Genomic DNA, 19,345 nt, shown 5'->3' with positions numbered 1-19,345 from the left:
CCTTTAATATCCTACACTTTGATGCAATTTTGAGATTAAAAACAACATTTATTACACTGGGATACCAATTTGACTAGCATCATCATAAAGAAAAACCGCATGAGTGTCTTTTTCTTGTAGGCTATAACAAATTTCTCCTAAAGAGATGTTTTAGAAGAAAGGAAACCATTGAGAGACTAAAGAAAAAAAAGGCCATCCTTTTTTATTCTTCCAAAAAGATGCTCATCCATTTTTCTTTTTCTTAGTCTTTCTACTGTACACACTTTTCTCCATTCCTTTTTGTGCCTGCTTTGCTTTGCAATGCTTTACTATTGTTGCTGTAAAGCTGCATTCCTTCCAGATCCCACACAAATACAACCAAAAAACCAACAGCAGAGCAGGAGGACAATATACTGCTTAAACAAACTGAAGATGACATTAAATCATGTCAAATATCTTATAAAAAGCTGCAATACTTTACAACATACCAAAGACAACACTAATTTATCAGACAAAGAAGCAAAGAGACTTCCCCAAATTGCCCACTGTTATTTGCGAAAGACCTCTGGAACTGCCTCCTCAAGTTGAGCAGAGTATGGCAAATTCACTGAAAGTCATGGAAAAGATGGGCATGGGGCTTACTAAAAAATAGTTCCTTGACAAAGTGCAAAAATATATCAGTGTGAACAAAATTGGTACTCATTTCAAAAATGATTGACTATTGATTTGGTTTTAAGAAAAGAAACAACATTTTGCTTAAGAAACCTGCGCTGGGCAACAAGCAGACCAAAATATGAACTGATATATTTACCATGGAAAGAGCATAATTAACATTTTTCATTTATAGAGGACAACCACTTAAAGTTTATATATTATCTGGGCTCTGAATTAGTTCCTGAATACTCTATTCTCTTGATGCAACTATTTTTCAAGATAGGCCTAGTGTAAGGTTACTCATCTAGAACCTCCACAAAAAAATACTCTACTACCCACTTTGATCCTAAATTTAGAAGGCATATACACGCTATAAGGCAAAGGCCAAGAATATGGGCTATTGAGAAGGATGTACTATAGATCATTCAATTTATGGGCAGGCCTACATAAGCTAAAACAAGAAAGATGCATTGGCAGAATACATGTGGGTCATATAATTTGAGCTCTATATTTGTACATTTCTGGAGTCTGAAGGTAAAATATACTGGAACTGCATTCAAAATGTCTCAGCTACTATTAGGCCTACTCTGTAGCCTAGGCTATAGGCTGTTACAAAGCAAGAATTGTTTTCTTAACATATCTCCTTTTCTATTCCCCTTACTCTAGAATTTGGTAAATTTTTTGTTGTTCCAAGGCCTATTATTGACTTATGAATAAAGTGAAAATACTCCTTGATGCCTTTTTTTTAAGCACTTTATGAATATAATAATACTACTATTACAGATTGCATTTGTTTTAAAGGTTAGGTTAGATTGTTTGTTTTAAGTTTAAAACCAATGTTTTAAGCCTTTTTATAGGCCACCCAAAACTAGACATATTTTCATCATTTTCAAAAGCTCAAAAAAGGGACTTAAATTTTAGTTTGTGACAGAAGTGATTATCATATTCATAAAGAGCTTAAAGAAAAGGCCAGTCAAATTCTAGTTGAGTGACTTCTTGCTATCTCAGAAAGGGGTTATGTTAGGAAAATGAAACTTTCAGGGATGGGTCTACAGGCTAAAGTATATTCCAGGAAAGTATTTTAAAGTACCCATCTCCACTCCTTCTCCCTCTAGAGAGACCTGAAATTTGCCTACATGACAGGTCTACATCTATTGAAATTTTGACAAAACAAAACAAGCCGGTACCATATTGGTACCGGCTGGATATCCATCCTTAAACTGCTGGGGATAGGCGATTCGGGTATCCACACTTCCCACAGGTCCAAAAATCGTTGAAATTGTGATCCCAAGAGCAAGTTCCATTGTGAATTCACCCTGCACATTCCAGAAGTTTTTGATAGACAATCAAATAAAGTTAATAACCTTATCAGAAAAATCGTAATAAGGTTAAAGATAATGGGAAAAAGAAAGCAAGTGTCCCCACAAAAAAATGGAGAGAACCCCTGTGTGGGCTGCAACATGAAATTAAAACCTGATGCTAAAGCAATGTTGTGTGACGGGTGTGAAAAGTGGCTATGCATTTCATGTATTGAAATGACAGAATCCAGGTAAAACCTTAAAAACAATTTAAGTGCTAGATCATCATTCTCCTGGTATTGCCCCCTTTGTTTATCCAACCCCGCGAGAAAAAGTTCTACTGCTGAGGATGTAAACACAATTGTGAGAGAACAAATTGATTGCCTAAAAACTGAACTGTTTGCAGAAATGACTATAATGGTTGACTCAGTTGCTTAAAGAGTTTTAGAAATTGAAATAGAACTGTTAAAAAAGTGCAACAAAGCTGACATGGAAACACAAGTCAAATAACTCATCAGAGAAGAACTAAAAGTGTTGAAGGAAACCCTAACAAACGAATTCCATGCCGAGCTCGCAGCCATTACTAAGGCTCACAAATCAGAAGCCTGTGAAGAAGTGAGAGATGCTAAATATCATACCAAAGGCTAAAGCACCAAAGGCTAAATATCATAACTCACAGAATTCCTGAGCTAGAGCAGGGTACAAGCTCCTTTTTAGAAAGGAGACGATTCAGTACCGAAGTGATATAAGCAGGGAGGACAGAGAGAAGCAAGCAAAGCTTGTGAAAGAATTAAAGGACCGGCTGGAAAATGATGAAAAAGACCTTGTTATCTGTAAAAGTTGCATTGTCCCAAAAAACCAGCACTGAGCAGGGTTGGGAACTTTCCCTTCCCCACTAGTGTAAATAGATCCAATAGTTCAAAATATTTAGACTGTAGTGACAATAGATGTACAGATTCGGAAAGGGATACAGTATCCACAAATTATGAAGATGACCAAACAGCTAGTGAAATAAGTTATAGTAGTCCAAGTGATCTAGTACAAAATATTAAAAGTCATTGCTCTAAGTTTCTTCAAGTGCTGAGCAGAAACGTAGACTCCTTGTCAATTAAACTAACAGAGTTACATATCTTAGCAACAAAAAATGATTATGATGTGATCTGCATAGCTAAAATTAAGCCAAAGAATACAAATAACCCCTTGGGCAATGCCCACATTGGAATTGCTGGATACTTTCTATTTACAAACTTACAAGATGACCTGGGAAGAGGAATTACAGTCTATGTGAAGGCAACCTTATCAGTAAGCAGAATCTCTCTTAATAAAGTTTTTGATTGGGTTGAATATTTAGCTATAGAGATCGTGCTACCCCAAGAAAGTCTAGTTTTAGCCACCATTTACTGGAGCCCAAGTTGCCCAAACCTAATAGAGTCTGAACTGGCACTTTATAAGGCCCTGTAGTTGCTACAAGATAAGAAGCCAAAGAACCTTTTAATAATTGGAGATTTTAACCTTCCTCAAGTCAGCTGGGTTGATGGCTTAGGGTATTCCCCCCAGTATCATGAGGGTCATGGTATGAATTCTGCTTTCCTCACTTACCTAGCAGAAAATACACTACATCAATCTGTTGTATCACCAACAAGGTTCAGAGATGGACAAATACTCTTGCTACTTGACCTAGTAATCACAGATGACCCAGATCAAATTCTAAGTGTTGATCATTTACCACCAATTGGTGCAAGTGATCATGTATGTCTCTTAACAACCCTCCAACTGTCACCACCCTCTTCCAACCATATTTGCAGAAGATATATATTGATTACGAGAAAATCCGCAAGGAACTAAGGAGAATGCAAAATGGTGACTGGGTAGCACTGTTTGAGCACAAGTCAAGCAATGACAGCTGGAATCTCTTTAAGGAAATAATGCTAAAGCACAAGGAGACATGTACCACTGTCTCATATATCAAGAGGCCACGCACCCTACCTTACTTGACAAGGTCCATAAAACAGGAAATGAACATATACTGGGCAAAATACAGGCAAAACAATTCTCAAGAACAATATGATAAATTCAAAAAAGCAAGGAATAGACTGAGAAAGATTACAAGATACTCTATAAAAAAGCATGAAGATATCATTGCTACTGAAACTAAAACTAATCCAAAGAAGTTCTGGAATTATGTATCATCAGCAAAGCCAAGACAACATTCCATTTCCTACCTAACCACACAATCTGGCAAAATCATCAATCATGCAGAGATAACAGAAACCTTAAACAAACAATATTCCTCAGTCTACACAGTGGAAAACTCTAGAAACATCCCAGATACAGGGGAATATCCTGTCAATGTAACAATGGTTATCATTTTTGAGTCAAATGTCCAAAAACAACTGAAAAAGCTTGATGCATCAAAGTCAAAAGGATCAGATGGTATACACCCAAGACTACTCAAAGAGACTGCTGAACTAATATCCTCACCTTTAGCAAAATCTTCAAGAAATCACTAAGGGAAAAAGCTGTCCCCTCTGACTGGAAAAAAGCTACTGTTATATCATTACACAAGAAAGGCTCCAAAGAAAAAGCTGAAAATTAGCGGCCAATAAGTCTAACATCAGTAACTTCAAAGATTCTTGAGGGAATCATAAATGATGCTGTCACTAAGCACTTGACATACAACAACATCATGTCTCCAAATCAGCATGGTTTCCAAAATGGCCATTCCACAGACACAAACCTAATTCAGTCACCAAATTACTGGAAAAGGGGACACCCATGGACATGATTTTGTTGGATCAAGCAAAAGCATACAACAAAGTCTCACACATAAGGCTGAAATTAAAGTTTCAAGCTTGTTGCATCCACTTGGACATCATTTAATGGATTGTAGACTTTCTGGGGGAATGAACCCAAAGAGTTGCTGTTATTAATGATAAAGGAGTATGTGTACTATCATCACCTATACCTGTTCTTAGCAGAGTTCCCCAAGGAACTGTGCTTGGGCCATCACTTTTCAACATATATATCAATGATGCTCCTGAAATCCTCCAAAACCATCTCACAGTCTATGCAGATGATTCTAAGCTCATTGGAGCAGCATCATCTTGGGTGGCGGCTGCCTCAATCCAAGCCAATCTCAACAAGCTGGATGACTGGGCTAGACAATGGCTACTTGAATTTAATTCAAGTAAATGTAAAGTCTTACATTTTGGCAATAAAAATCAAAACATATTTACACTATGCAAAACCAAATAACTGGTCAAAGAGAACCCCTAGTTGCAGTTACAGAGGAAAGAGACTTGGGTGTCATAGTTGACTGCCAGTTAAAGTTTTGAAATCATACTGAAAAGATTGTAGCTAGTGGAAACCATGCTTTAGGGACAATTAATTGAACATTCACAACTAGATCTCCATGAATAATCACCAAGCTATACAAAAGTCTTGTCAGACCAGGGCTAGAAACTGGCATGTCAATTGCATCTCCCTTCTACAAAGTCGACAAGGACATGATAGGAAAAGTACGGAGGAGAGCCAAAAAGATAGTAGATGGGTGTCAACATCTTTCTTACCCAATGAGACTGCAAACTCTGAACTTATGCAGTACGACTTACCAAAGAAAAAGGGGTGACATGATTAACACTTACAAATTGATTCACAACAATCCAATTCATGGTCTCTTCTTTGTTGATTCATCAGAGCAGACAAGGGGTCATTCTAAGAAGCTCATAAAGGTCAACACTCAGAGGAGGGAATGCTATCACTTCCTAACCAACTGGGTAGTAGACCTGTGGAATTCCCTGAGCAATCATACTGTATCCAGTAAGATCATCAAAGAATTCAAAGTCTCACTTGACAAGGAGTGGAGCAATAAGGAATGGAGGCTGGAATGGGACACCTTGGAGTTCCAGACCAGAACATAAACCCTAGTCAATAAGACCAACTCAATATTCAAAACAATTCCCAAATTGATTCATATTGCAATTTTTGAAGAAATGCTGAACAATGCTACAGGATAGAAAATCCTTCAATTGCTCCAAGTTGCAATTTAAGGTAATTTAAGGCAACATTTTAACTTAATTTTCAGTTACCAGTTGCTTTTTCTCTGTCTTTAGTTCTGAAAATGCAATTCCTATTATTTGAGTATAAATATGAGTCATATCAATGTTCTTTTTTCAAAATTTAGGAAATGTATTTGCACATCTTTAAAACCTTATAATCCTAAATTGGGATTGAACAAAGTTGTGAAGCTGAACACAATTTTGTTGTATTTCCTCCAAGCAGAAGATCTATTTTGCAAGGTTTCACTTTTATAACACACATATTTTAAAGGTCATCAGAGGGAGCTCTAGAGGGAGGCAGAGTAGAGGTAGGTACTTCAAAATCCCTTCCTGGGACATACTTTAGCCTGTAGATCCATCCCTGAAAGTTTCATTTTCCTAACCTAACCCCTTTCCAAGATAGCAAGAAGTCACTAGACTAGAATTTTACCAGAAGGCCTATTATCAATAATTAGTTTAATCCAAAACAGGCTAGAAAGTCTTTTAAAAACTTCAGTTGCATATCTTAATTCATGTTTTTGTACAAATTTTTTAATAGTACAGCAAAAAAAGCAGAATTAACACACCAGCCAACCTCTACAAACAGTAGGCTTTACTATCCATAATTTTTCTTTCCTGTTCTAGCCTATTTTTGTCTTGATAAAACTTGACATGAGACCGAGCTTTTGAAATTTGACAAACGGAAAACAGCATTTCACTACTCATGGTCAAAATGAGACCAAAAATCTGGCTTAAAATTTCCCATCAGGCTGACCCTCTTATGGAGCTTACAGCCAAACTTAAGAAAATTACGGGCTCCGTAACATAAGAAAATAATGTATGAAACAAAGCTGAAATTTGTTCAACTTTACGTCAAGAGTAGCATAAAACGTATTAGTTTGACCTAGCTTCAAAACAGCCTGGCTTTGAGTACTCAAATTCTAATCTCTGGCCGACCCAGTTTGCACAAGGATAATGACTTTATACTAACTAATGCTAATGTCTATTAATAGCTTAATGCTAAATGGTTAATAGCGAAGAGCGTAATTACCCAAAGGGTCGTTAGGTAATTACACTCTTTGGTTAATAGGCGTGCAGTAATTTTAAATCAATTGGACAGAATGGATTATTTTAGACACAATGGATTATTATGGCCGGCAAATGGTGGTGGAATGTTATTGTAGTGGAAGCTTGGGCCCCCTGGAAAATCAGTGGTGAGTATTTGCCCACTTCTACCCCCTCCCCACCCGTGAATGGCGCCTCTGGATCACTCTAAAAGAAAGAATAAGCAATTATATTTTTTGAAATTAATCTAGCCTACTTTCAAATATTATAAAACGGTATCTTCTCTAAAAGAATATCACATTGCTTTAGCCTATCCACATAAAATTTGGGCTATATGCTATGGCTCTAGGTGTTTACCCCCCCCCCCCCCACCCAGCGAAAAATACTACTGGAAAATATGTCCTGAAAAATATATCTTTTCGCTAAAAGAAAATTATTCCTAGAAATTTACTCCCAACGGACAATTACCCTCCCCTGCGGAAAACTTCCTTGCGATATGTGTCTATATGTTTCCCAATAACAAATACTACCTGTAAGAAATGGAAAAATAACAGAACTTAAAAAGCCACTTAATCTTCTGCAACGGGGTTTTCTTACTGGTTTGTAGTTTTAGAGAGATGATGATACCTCAAAAGGCACATTTGAATGCCGAAAGATCCGCTTCTGTAAAGAAGAGACGAGGATAGAGTTGACGTAGAAATTGATTTTTGATCCCCCAGGGCCATAGACAATACATTATCAGATATTTGAAACCTCATAAATTGAGATGGAGAAAAGTACATAAAGATCTATTTTGCAAGCAATCACTTTAATAACACAAAGACTTTAAAAGGTCACCCCTCTACAGGAAGAAGGAGTAGAGGTAGATGCTTCAAAATACCTTTTTGGGACAATATTAGTCTGTAGATCGAACCCTGAAAGTTTTATTTTCCTAACCCCTTTCCAAGATAGCTAAAATAGAATTTTACCAGAATACAATGGACAACGCAAATAGAAACAATGGTTACTTAAATGTTTGTGGTAAACTCACCTGTGATCACTCCACCAATGCTTCTGGCCAAATATTCCCGAGTATTTTGAACCTTGGTTGTATTTTTGTGGTCAGCGTCTCTTTTATCATATATAAACTTATTCCTTTACATAAAGTTGCACATTATTTCTTCAATATCCACTTTTTCATTAGAAAGATCCATTTTAATTTTGCAATATAGTTTTCTATATTCTAGCTCGGAAACTGACAAAAAAAGGAAAGGTTTGTCTTTAAAATTCTATTTTAGCTACTTATTACTATTTTGGAAAGGGGTTAAATTAGAACAATGAACCTTTTTCGATGAATCCAGGGCCAGAAATAACATTTTACCTTTATTTTCCAGTATTAGTTTCTTTTCTCTGGCTTTAGTTCTGAAAACTTAATTTCTGTTATTTTAAGTAGAATTTTAAGCCAAATGAATGGTGGTTTCACTTTTATAGCATAACTATTTTTAAAGGTTAGCAAAGCCAGGCTCCTCTAGAGGGAAAAAAGGTGTATGTAGGTATTTCCAATGCCTTCTCATGCCAAAAAACCATTAGGCAGGCAAGCAAGCCCTGTTAGGCTTCAGACTGGATGCTTTTTTGCTTACAATTCCAGCCAACTTAATGGTCATGTGTCAGTTCTAAAATTTGTTCAACCTGCCTGAGACTCCAGGCAGGTGTTCTTTTCCGAAAGACAACACACAACTGTTTGTCAAATTTGAGTCATAGCTACTCCTGCGTTAATAACACGTACCGTCTTTGAACAATTTTATTGCGTTGATATGTTTCATAGTTTTTATTTCAGAAAACAATAGATTATTCTTATTTCTAACATTCCTTATTTTTCGTATGTAGTTTTCAATAGTATAATTGGAAATATTTTTAAAAAGTTTGTTTGGGAGGGGCAATCAACTCCGCCCTTCCTTTTGTATCTGTGATTGCCCAGGCCATACTTTAGTCTTTAGACACATCCTCGAAAATTTCATTTTCCTAGCCAACACCCTTTCTAAGATAGTGAAAAGTAGCTAAACAAGAATTTTACCAAAACCCATTGATATATAGGTTTGAAATTCTACAACAGAAATTGGATTTTCAGAACTAAAACCAGAGAAAACGGAAGTGATAATTCAAAATTAAGGTAAAATGTTACCTGTAAATAAAATTAGTTACCTCTCAAGCAGGCAACTTTCTAAGACTTATAAATGAGAACTAGTTTAACTTAGAAACTTAGTAATAGTTTTCCAAAATAAGCTTCTGGCCCTTGATTCATTACTGAAAGGTTAATTTTTCTAACCTAACCCCTCTCCAAGATAGCAAAAAGTAGCTAAACTAGAATTTAACTCATTTGTCATGTACAAATTTACTAAAAGCCAGGTTGTTTTGGAACTAGGTCAAAATAATTTAACTTTACTGAAAACCAAGATGTTGTGAAACTAGGTCAGACTAATTTAGTCATTATTTCGCAGTTACTTCTTACCTACTTAAATACACTAAAGTAGATTAAATCTTACGTTTTACGTTACTCTTGACGTACAGTTGAACAAATTTCAGCTCTGTTTCATACGTTATATTATTATGTTACGGAGCCCGTAATTTTCTTAAGTGTGACCGTAAGCTCCGTAAGAGGGTCAGCCTGATGGGAAATTTTAAGCCAGATTTTTGGTCTCATTTTGACCATGAGTAATGCAATGCTGTTTTCTGTTTGCCAAATTTCAAAGGCTCATTCTCATGTCAAATTTTTTCAGGACAAAAAAAGGCTAGAACAAGAAAGACAAATTATGGATAGTAAAGCCTACTGTTTGTAGAGGTAGGCTGGTATATTAATTCTGATCTTTTTACTGTACTATTAAAAAATTTGTACAGAAATATGAATTAAGATATGCAACTGAAGTTTTTAAAAGACGTCCTAGCCTGTTTTGGATTAAACTAATTATTGATAATAGGCCTTCTGGTAAAATTCTAGTCCATTAACTTCTTGCTATCTTGGAAAGGGGTTAGGTTAAGAAAATGAAACTTTCAGGGATGGGTCTACAGGCTTAAGTATGTCCCAGGAAGGGATTTTGAAGTACCTACCTCTACTCTGCCTCCCTCTAGAGGGCCCTGACCATTGATGACCTTTAAAATGTGTGTTATAAAAGTGAAACCTTGCAAAATAGATCTTCTGCTTGAAGGAAGTACAACAAAATTGTTTTCAGCTTCACAACTTTGCTCAATACCAATTTACAAGGTTTTAAGGTATTGGAATATATGTAAAAAGCAATTTCAAGGCTAGCACTTTGATTCCTTCTTCCCATTGCTGTGTTTGGGTTGAGAATATCTAGGTTAGACTGCAGTGTGATAATTCTACAATGGTGGTTAGAGTGGTTTATTGTAGTCCTAATACTCCCTCTTGCCTTGAATCAGAACAGTATCTTGCCAATATCATTTCTGATACTATCAAAAACTCTTGCAACCAACATGTGGTGATTCCTGGAGACTTCAGTTTTCCCAATTATGATTTGGTTACTGGTTCTGGTTTTTCAGCCAAAGAACAGGAATCTCCATTTCCTACTTATCTGTCTGAACATTTGCTGTTCCAAACTGTTGACCAACCTACATGGTACAGAGATGGTCAAGCATCCAACATACTAGACCTAGTTATTCTTAATAATCCAGATTTGTGGACTAAAAATGAATTTCTTGCCCCTATTGGTAACAGTGATCATGCTGCTATTCTCACAGGATTGTGCTTGTCTACTACTCAACCTATCTTAAACAACACACGTTATTGATTACAGGCCCATCTCTGAGAGACTTGCTGACTTTGATTAGGATACCATAATCACTTCAGATATCAAGGAATCTTGGCAGAAATTCAAAGCTGTATTGCTAGTTTTTGAAAAAGCTCACACTGGAACATTTTGGAGGAGACAGGCAAAAACACTACCCTTCATGACTTGTCTAACTAGCAAACTACTGAATAGGAAGAATTGAACCTGGAAACACTTTAAAAAAAAGAAAACAGATGCACAACTATTGGAAGTATCAAAAAGCATGGAATAAGGCCACCAATTCTATCAAACAACTTAAGAAGAGACATGAAGAAAGGTTAGCTGAAAATATAAAAAATAATCCCAAGCTGTTTTGGCTGTATGCTCCTGTTAAATGTTGAAATAGGCACTCTGTCCCTGATTTGACTCTTTATGGTCAGACAGTTTCAGACCCAGCTATTAAAGCCAAGATCCTAAATAACCAATTTGCATCAGCTTTTACATCAGAAACTGCTAGTAAGCTCCCCCCTCATATATTGTTACTCAACCAATGCCACCTCTTGAGCTGACTGAGGAGTCTGTTATGAAACAGCTAGCTTTGTTGGATGTAAATAAATCTGCAGGGCTAGATGGCCTCCATGCCCATCTCTTGCATGAGTGCAGAACAGAAATAGTATACCCACTTTCAAAGCTCATTAGATTATCTCTTGATAGCTCAAAGCTTCCTGCAGAGGGGAAAGTTGCACATATTACCCCCATTCACAAGAAGGGAAGGAAGGATTCTGTGGAAAATTACCAGCCTATTAGTATTACCTCTGTTGTTATTAAGCTTCTTGAACATATTGTCAACAAAGCAGTTATTGAGCATCTTGATTGGAATCATCTACTTAACAGCTCTCAACATGGTTTCCAATGCAACAGATCAGTTGACACTAATCTGCTTGAGTCATATGACTATATTACAAAACTACTGGAGTTGGGAATCCCTGTTGACATGATCCTCCTTGATTTTTCAAAAGCATTCAACAAAGTTTGTCATAGGAGACTTGAGCTTAAGCTACAATCTATTGGTTTGGAGGAAAAAATTCTTAAATGGATTCTGGATTTCTTGAGGAATTGTGTCCAGCATGTAAGACTATTTGATGCAGATGACAATCCTATTCTATCCTCCTTTCAGAATGTTATCAGTGGGGTTCCACAGGGTAGTGTTCTTGGCCCCACCAAGTTTAATATTTTCATAAATGATGCTCCTCTAGCACTTAAGAACAGGATGATGTTATATGCTGATGATTCCAAGGTAATTGGTCCAGCTAGCACTCTTGAAGATACTTCCCAACTTCAAAATGACCTTGATCTCCTTAGCGTGTGGGCAACATCTCGGCTACTCACTTTCAATGTGTCAAAATGTCATGTTTTACACTTGGGGCACAAAAATATCAATACAACTTACTCTCTTTATGGTCAGCTCCTTTCTCCAGTGTTGGAAGAGCGTGACCTAGGAGTAATTTTTGACAATGATCTTAAATTTAGCACTCATGCAAAGGAGGCAGCAGCATCAGCTAGCTCATCACTAGGGCTCATAAAAAGAACAATTTTCTTCCGTTCTCCTAAAATTCTGAGCCTTTTGTTTAAGGGACTTGTTTGGCCAAGGCTTGAGACAGGCATGGTCCTTGCATCCCCCTTTTTCAAAAAAGATGTTAAAATCCTTGAAGATGTCCAGAGAAGAGCCACTAAGATGGTGAGTGGAGTGCATGAGCTCCCTTACCCAACAAGGCTATGCTAGCTGAAACTCCCAACTTTGGCTTATAGAAGAAGACGGGTGATGCCATTCTAGTTCATAAACTTATTAATTCAAAGGCAGTTCCTGGTCTTCTTCCTCTGGCGTCTCAGGATTCTTGTACAAGGGGACATAACTTGAAGTTATCCAGGCATTTCTCCTCAAAGCAGCAACACGCCCATTTTCTTACCAACTGTGTTGCCAACCTCTGGAACAAATTACTGCCGGATACCATTGCTGCCCAAACCACAGACAGCTTTAAGAACCATCTTGAGAACAAATGGTCAAAAAAAGAATGGAAGTACAACTGGGAAGCACTTGAATCAGCAACATCAAACCACTTGTCAAGTGTATGTATTCAACTATGTGTCATGTGTTATCAACTCTGGAGTTTCTACAAGGAAAAATCCTTATATTGCTCCAAGCTGCAATTTAAGGTAATTTTTAAGGTAAAGATATGCAAATGCATTTCCTAAATTTTGGGGAAAAAAACATTGATATGGCTCAGAATTATACTCAAATAATAGGAATTGCATTTTCAGAACTAAAGGCAGATAAAAGGCAACTGGTAACTGAAAATTAAGGTAAAATGTTGTTTTGTCAAAATTTCAATAGATGTAGACATGTCATGTTGGCAAATTTCAGGACTCTCTAGAGGGAGAAGGAGTGGAGATGGGTTCTTTAAAATACCTTCCTGGAATATATTTTAGCCTGTAGATCCATCCCTGAAATTTTCATTTTCTGAACATTTCTGAACATAACCCCTTTCTGAGATAGCACAAAGTCACTCAACTAGAATTTGACTGGCCTTTTCTTTAAGCCCTCTATGAATATGATAATCACTTCTGTCACAAACTCAAATTCAAGTCCCTTTTTTGAGCTTTTGAAAATGATGAAAATATGTCTAGTTTTGAGTAGCCTATTAAAAGGCTTAAAACATTGGTTTTAAACTTAAAACAAACAATCTAACCTAACCTTTAAAACAAATGCAATTTGCAATAGTATTGACTATTATTTTCATAAAGAGCTTAAAAAAGGCATCAAGTAGTATTTTCACTTTATTCATAAGTCAATAATAGGCCTATGAACAACAAAAAATTTACCAAATTCTAGAGTAAGGGGAATAGAAAAGGAGATATGTTAAGAAAACAATTCTTGCTTTGTAACAGCCTATAGCCTAGGCTATAGAGTAGGCCTAATTGTAGCTGAGACACTTTGAATACAGTTCCAGTATATTTTACCCTCAGATTCCAGAAATGTACAAATATAGAGCTCAAATTATATGACCCCCATGCATTCTGCCAATACATCTTTCTTGTTTCAACTTATGTAGTCCTACCCATGGATTGAATGATCTATAGTACATATCTTCTCAATAGCCCATATTCTTGGCCTTTGCCTTATAGCCTGTATATGCCTTCTAAATTTAGGATCAGAGTGGGTACTAGAGTATTTTTTTGTGGAGGTTCTAGATGAGTAACCTTATACTAGGCCTATCTTGAAAAATAGTTGAATTAAGAGAATAGAGTATTCAGGAACTAATTCAGAGCCCAGATAATATTTAAACTTTTAGTGGTTGTCCACTATAAATGAAAAATGTTAATTATGCTCTTTCCATGGTAAATATATCAGTTCATATTATTGACTTACCAATAAAGTGAACATACTACTCAATGCCTTTTTTTATGCTCTTTACAAGTATAATAATTGCTTATATTGCAAATTCAAATTTAAGCACATTCTGGAAGATATGCCAATAAAATGGCATTGGCATTCAGGAACTCTCTTACTCTGAAAGAATAATTGACTACTTGTTTACAAAAGGAGCAGAGGTAATGCCATTAAAACCTATAAATTGATGAAAGCAAAAGCTATCTCAGCATTGGTTTTCTGTTGCTGATCCCAATTGCAAGGAGTAGAAACTTGACTGGGGAGCTATTGGTCACCCAATTGCACCCTGTCACTAAACAACATTAAAAGAACTTATTGATCATCAGCTTTACATGCAAAAATCCCTAGGTTTTTTGACCCTGAAATTTGAATTCCAACCTTTGGGGCCTGTGGTAGAAATTTTGTGAAATTAACATCTGAAACAACTTTTCATGATTAGAGTCTGGGCGGGGAGTGTCTTTTGGGACAATTTTTCTGTGTGACAGTTTGTTATTGCATTTTTCAGAAAATAAAGGCACAGCATAATTCTTGTGCACTCAAGCATTTCTAACCTAATTTCCTAGAAAAAGAAGAGAGTATTGGGCGCTACCTGCTTTGAAAGTTATTTGCATGACTCTTCTTTAGATAAAATTCTTCTGAAATATTTCAATTTTATTTAACTCTTTCAGGGGCTTACCTGGGTGCCAAACTAGCCAAGCTTATTCAAGAAGAGAGCCAACAGGGCATGTATAAATTCTTAAAGCGTAGGGGATCAAATTTATTTTGGAGCTTAAGGAGACTTTGAGGGAATTTGAGATAACATGTGTATTTCTCTTATGACATTTTTTTTTTGTAATCCACTGACTGTTTTCTTTGATCTCCATTACACTTTTTTCCAGAACTCGTTTATTCTTTTCAGGAAAAGTGGAGCCAAAGACAACCTATTCTCAGATTGCAAAAGTTGTATATAGAGTTTGGTTGTGGAGCCAAAGACAACCTATTCTCAGATTGCAAAATTTCTATATAGAGTTTGGTTTGAAGCTCTGGGACAAAGTTCATATTTGTCATCAGCCATGCCTTCTTAATTTCTTTCTTTAGAAACTGTAGGAAGAAGGTAAGGTTGTTGGCATTGATTATGTTTGCCAAAGTGGATCACGCAACATCAATAGTTTTGAACTTGGTTGTCAAACATTAAAATATTTAATGCCCTTAGATTCAGTGTTTATAAAAAGTAACACATTATTGAAGTAGTTTGTTCAAAGTAAAACATTAAAACTAAGATTAAGAAAATCATACAAAAAAAATTTATTTTAATTTTGAATACCAAAAACCAATATATTTGACACCTTTATACTTCATAGCTGTAAAAATTTAATCTTTTTCAAAGTGACAACTAGATAAATACAATAACTCCCGGAAAAAAAATGATAATAAAACACAAAAAACTTGTCCATTCAGGGGGAAAATACTTTACATGCATGGTGGAATATATTATACAGATTTAGTAAAATTTATTTTATGCTTCTTCATTAAAAAAGGTAAAATTGTTTCCCCTTCATTTTTGTGGATTGGCACATCTAGTAACTTTCAAAATTATTAAAAGGGAGCCTACCTGGGCTACTGACCTTGTTATAGGGTTACCACCTCAAGTGATCTTTTATCTTGCCTAAACACAAAAATACACTTATTCAGCACATAAATCACTAGATTATTGAAGAAAATCCCTAAATCAACCGAAAATTACTTGAATCTAGTGATTGTTTTCACTGGATGGCAAACATGCCTAGCTGGGCAACAGACAACCATTAAAGCCGACTGACACCCATTGCATTGCTTCCCATAGCCTAGGTGCTTGCCCACTCTAGTCCCCCCCTAGATCCAGCCCTGATAATAGGATGCTGTATTTTTTTTTTTTTGGGGGGGGGGGGCAGTTGCTCCTCCCCAATAATATGAACCCAGAAATTATTATATACGCCACCCCCTGACTATCTAGATTTGGACCCCTCTTGCCCCAAGTAAAAATGCTAGAGATTTGCCCTTGGCCCTATTGAGGGCTCAAAATGTAATTTCTTCCAGAAGCAATTATTGAATTATGAAAGAGTATAAGAAAAGGCATCAAATTACCTTAAATTGTAGCTTGGAGCAATCTAAGGATTTCTCCTATGTATGCTCCATGAAGAATTAAAGACAAGTTGAAGGCTCATGGGCTGCCCAATCATACTTCCACTATACATCACTCCATTCAGCATCCATTCTTGATTTGAAAGTTTCAAGACAAGTTACAGAGACAGCGTATTCTGACAGTCTATTCCAATGGCTGGTGACTCTGTTTGAAAAGAACTGATTTCTCTGGTGGAGTCTGCATGACGTCTTAGACAATTTCTTTGAGTGACAATTGGTTGAAGAGTTGGTGGCAAACCTAGCTAAATTAGGTTGAAAATTGCAAATTTACCTTTAAACATACTTTAGAAGCCTTGCTGTTGGAGTACCTCTGTAATTTTTGGATGGTATCCACTCATCTTCTTTCCAATCCTTTTCAATACTTGCATTGAATTCATTAAAGATTTCTGACGAGGTGTATGATAGTTTCAGAGAAGCCGTCCTTGAGGGGGGTGGGGATTGGGGTTTTCTCAATCAATTTACTAGTTAGTAGAATATAAGCATACCCTGTTATAGGCCTTTTAATGCTCTTTCAAGATATACAAATTGCAATATTAGTCCAAGGTTCAGTCCTCTCAAAAGGGAACACAAATTCTGAAATTAACTTTTGAAGATCCTAAAATACTTAGGCCTACTTGTATAATTTCTAAAAGCACCTTACTTTAATCACCCCCCTCCTTGGCTCTCTAATGTGCAAGTATATTGCTAAAACTATAGTATGGACTCCATGCATTTTTGTGCTTTCATCTATGTTACTTCGTGTCTGTTAAATTTATTTCAACAAAAGTGTGACATATGGCAAAACACATCATATATAATCTGAGCTATATATTTGCATATAATTGGGGGGAGGGGGTAAAGTAAAGTTATGTGTTTTTAGGAATTGTATATCGTAAGTAAGTATTTTAAGATTTTCTAAGGTTGTTTTCAGAATTTCATAGTGTTTCCTTTTGAGTGGGCCTTAGTGTAAACTTGTGCCCAAGCTCCATTCCCCCTCCACACACAGACAAATATGACAGCCCCCTCCCATAGTTAGGCCAGATTTAGATGTAAGTTGTTTATCAAGCTTTTGCTGATATTTCTTTTATTAAATTGGCTTTATTTTGTAGTATGAATCAATTATTGACAAGAAATGAGTAATAACAAACAGAAATCAACAAAAGTTTTGTAGATTTCTATGCAGCTCAGGCCTATATCGTTGCCCTAGAGACAGCTGGAGAGATGGGTATACTTTCAAGGGTAGACATTATTTTTGGAAAAATTGTCTAGAAACTTGGTGAGTTCTAGGATCATCTTTAACTGGCAAATCAAACAAGAAAACCAGGAACTCATTATTTGGATCTGGCTTGCCAAACAAGTTTACATGCAATTAAAGTTGCTTGGTTTTCATGTCAATCATCATATCACATTTTCTCTTCCTGTGTGGAAAAGTTTGCAAATACAGAAATATAACACAACATAGCCATGTTAATGCTAGGTTAAAACCATAGTCCTGGTGTATGATGGAAAAAAAAAATTTTCACAGAAGCCTATTTTATTCAAAAATTAACTGTTAAGAGTAATAGCAGCCATGTGAGAATTATTAAATACAAAAACTAGTTTTTTCGTCTAGAAGTAAGGAGCAACATCAGAACTTAAAACAAACAGACATTATTAATTATATGAGGGGGACGGTCTCTTCTCAATACCTTGTTCTTGTTCTTGGCCCTTGTGTTTCAGGAGTCGTTCTCAAAGAATCAGGACAAAAGTCAAACTTTAGCGTAAAGAGCGAGGTACTGAGAAGGGGGCAGTCCCCTGATATAATGAATAATTTCCGTTTGCTATAAGTTTTGCTGTTGCTCCTTACTTTCAGTTAAAAAAAATCATTTTTTAAATTTTGATTGCTTTTAAATAATGCCGCGATATTTGGATCCTCCATGAAAAATTTCGTTCTATGAAAAATTCCTCCTTGGAAAGTTGTTCCCACATAAATCTCTGCTCCTGCCAGGCAAGTTCCTCCCAGAAAATGTCATTCCAGCTGAAAATTCCCGCTGAAAAATGCCTTGCAGACAGTTCCAGGTGAAATTTTTATTAGCACACTTTCATTTGTAAATGACTTTCATTTGAAAGACTGTTTTTAAAATAATTCCAGAAATTCCCACCTCTATTGAAAAGTTTTCGTGTAAATACTCTGCCCCCAGTAGAAAGTTGCTCCTGCAGAAAATTATCTCTGTACCCATCTCCTGTGGAAATTTTCTCTAGACAACCCCAACCCAGTAAACATTTTGCCCAGACAATTCACTTAACATCTCCATATGTAAAATCTAGTTGGCAAAGAGAAAATAAGACTATAATAAAAAGAAATTCGTATTGGAATTCTGACAAATTCCCCCAGTGTAAAATTTCCTCTGCAAAGTTCACCCCCTGGAAACTTCCTTCCCCATGGAAAATTCCCTCTTTGTAAAATCGCCCAGCAGATTACCCCCTTCCCCTCCACCCAAAAATGTATGCATACTTCCCAATAACAAATACTATAGCCTACACAAGCAATGGGAAATTTTATAACTTAAAGACTGTTCCCCAGGGGCTATGGAGGGTCATGTTATCTTCCAAGGCATAGTTATTTGGTCTTTCAGCTAAGCTGAACAAAAGGGCTAGTCTCAAAATTTTGATCAGACAAATTTGAGGAAAAAAGGGAAGTGGCAGAGGATCTACTTGGCCTCAAATTTTCGGATGGGGTACTAGAACTTTTATTTTTTTCGAATGAGCCCTTTCCTGATACCCCATAACTATTGGTTTGATGCAATAACCTCTGGAGAAAAAAAAAAAACTACTACACACAAATAGACACACATCCATGATCTATCTTCTGCCAAGAATAAAAATTCCACACTTTTTCAGATGGGAGCTTGAAACTTCTACAATAGGGTTTTCAGATACGCTAAATCTGATGATGTGATTTTCATTAAGATCCCCTGACTTTTA

General features: G+C 36.3%; 2 protein-coding genes across 10 annotated transcripts in view; one reads left to right on the top strand and one right to left on the bottom strand.

Moving 5' to 3' along the window:
- The window catches only part of LOC136037045 (zinc finger protein 184-like), a 52,599-nt gene extending 45,933 nt beyond the window's left edge, over positions 1-6,666 (bottom strand). The window contains exon 1 of one of the 5 annotated variants that reach the window (XM_065719463.1): positions 6,556-6,666. The gene's annotated coding sequence lies outside the window, so the exon portion shown is untranslated. The remainder of the gene's footprint in view (positions 1-6,555) is intronic. The other 4 variants (XM_065719465.1, XM_065719466.1, XM_065719470.1 and 1 more) reach the window with 4 other exon arrangements.
- Positions 6,667-9,682: 3,016 nt separating this feature from the next.
- Positions 9,683-19,345, top strand: part of LOC136037046 (polyphosphoinositide phosphatase-like) — an 80,612-nt gene continuing 70,949 nt past the window's right edge. For 2 of the 5 annotated variants that reach the window (XM_065719475.1, XM_065719473.1), the window contains exon 1: positions 9,738-9,851. The gene's annotated coding sequence lies outside the window, so the exon portion shown is untranslated. Of the gene's footprint in view, positions 9,860-15,140; positions 15,341-19,345 lie in introns of those variants that run through there. The other 3 variants (XM_065719471.1, XM_065719472.1, XM_065719474.1) reach the window with 3 other exon arrangements.

Source organism: Artemia franciscana, chromosome 16 (genome assembly GCF_032884065.1).
Source record: "Artemia franciscana chromosome 16, ASM3288406v1, whole genome shotgun sequence".
NCBI classification, from domain to species: Eukaryota; Metazoa; Arthropoda; class Branchiopoda; order Anostraca; family Artemiidae; genus Artemia; species Artemia franciscana.
This window is presented reverse-complemented; position numbering and strand designations above follow the sequence as displayed.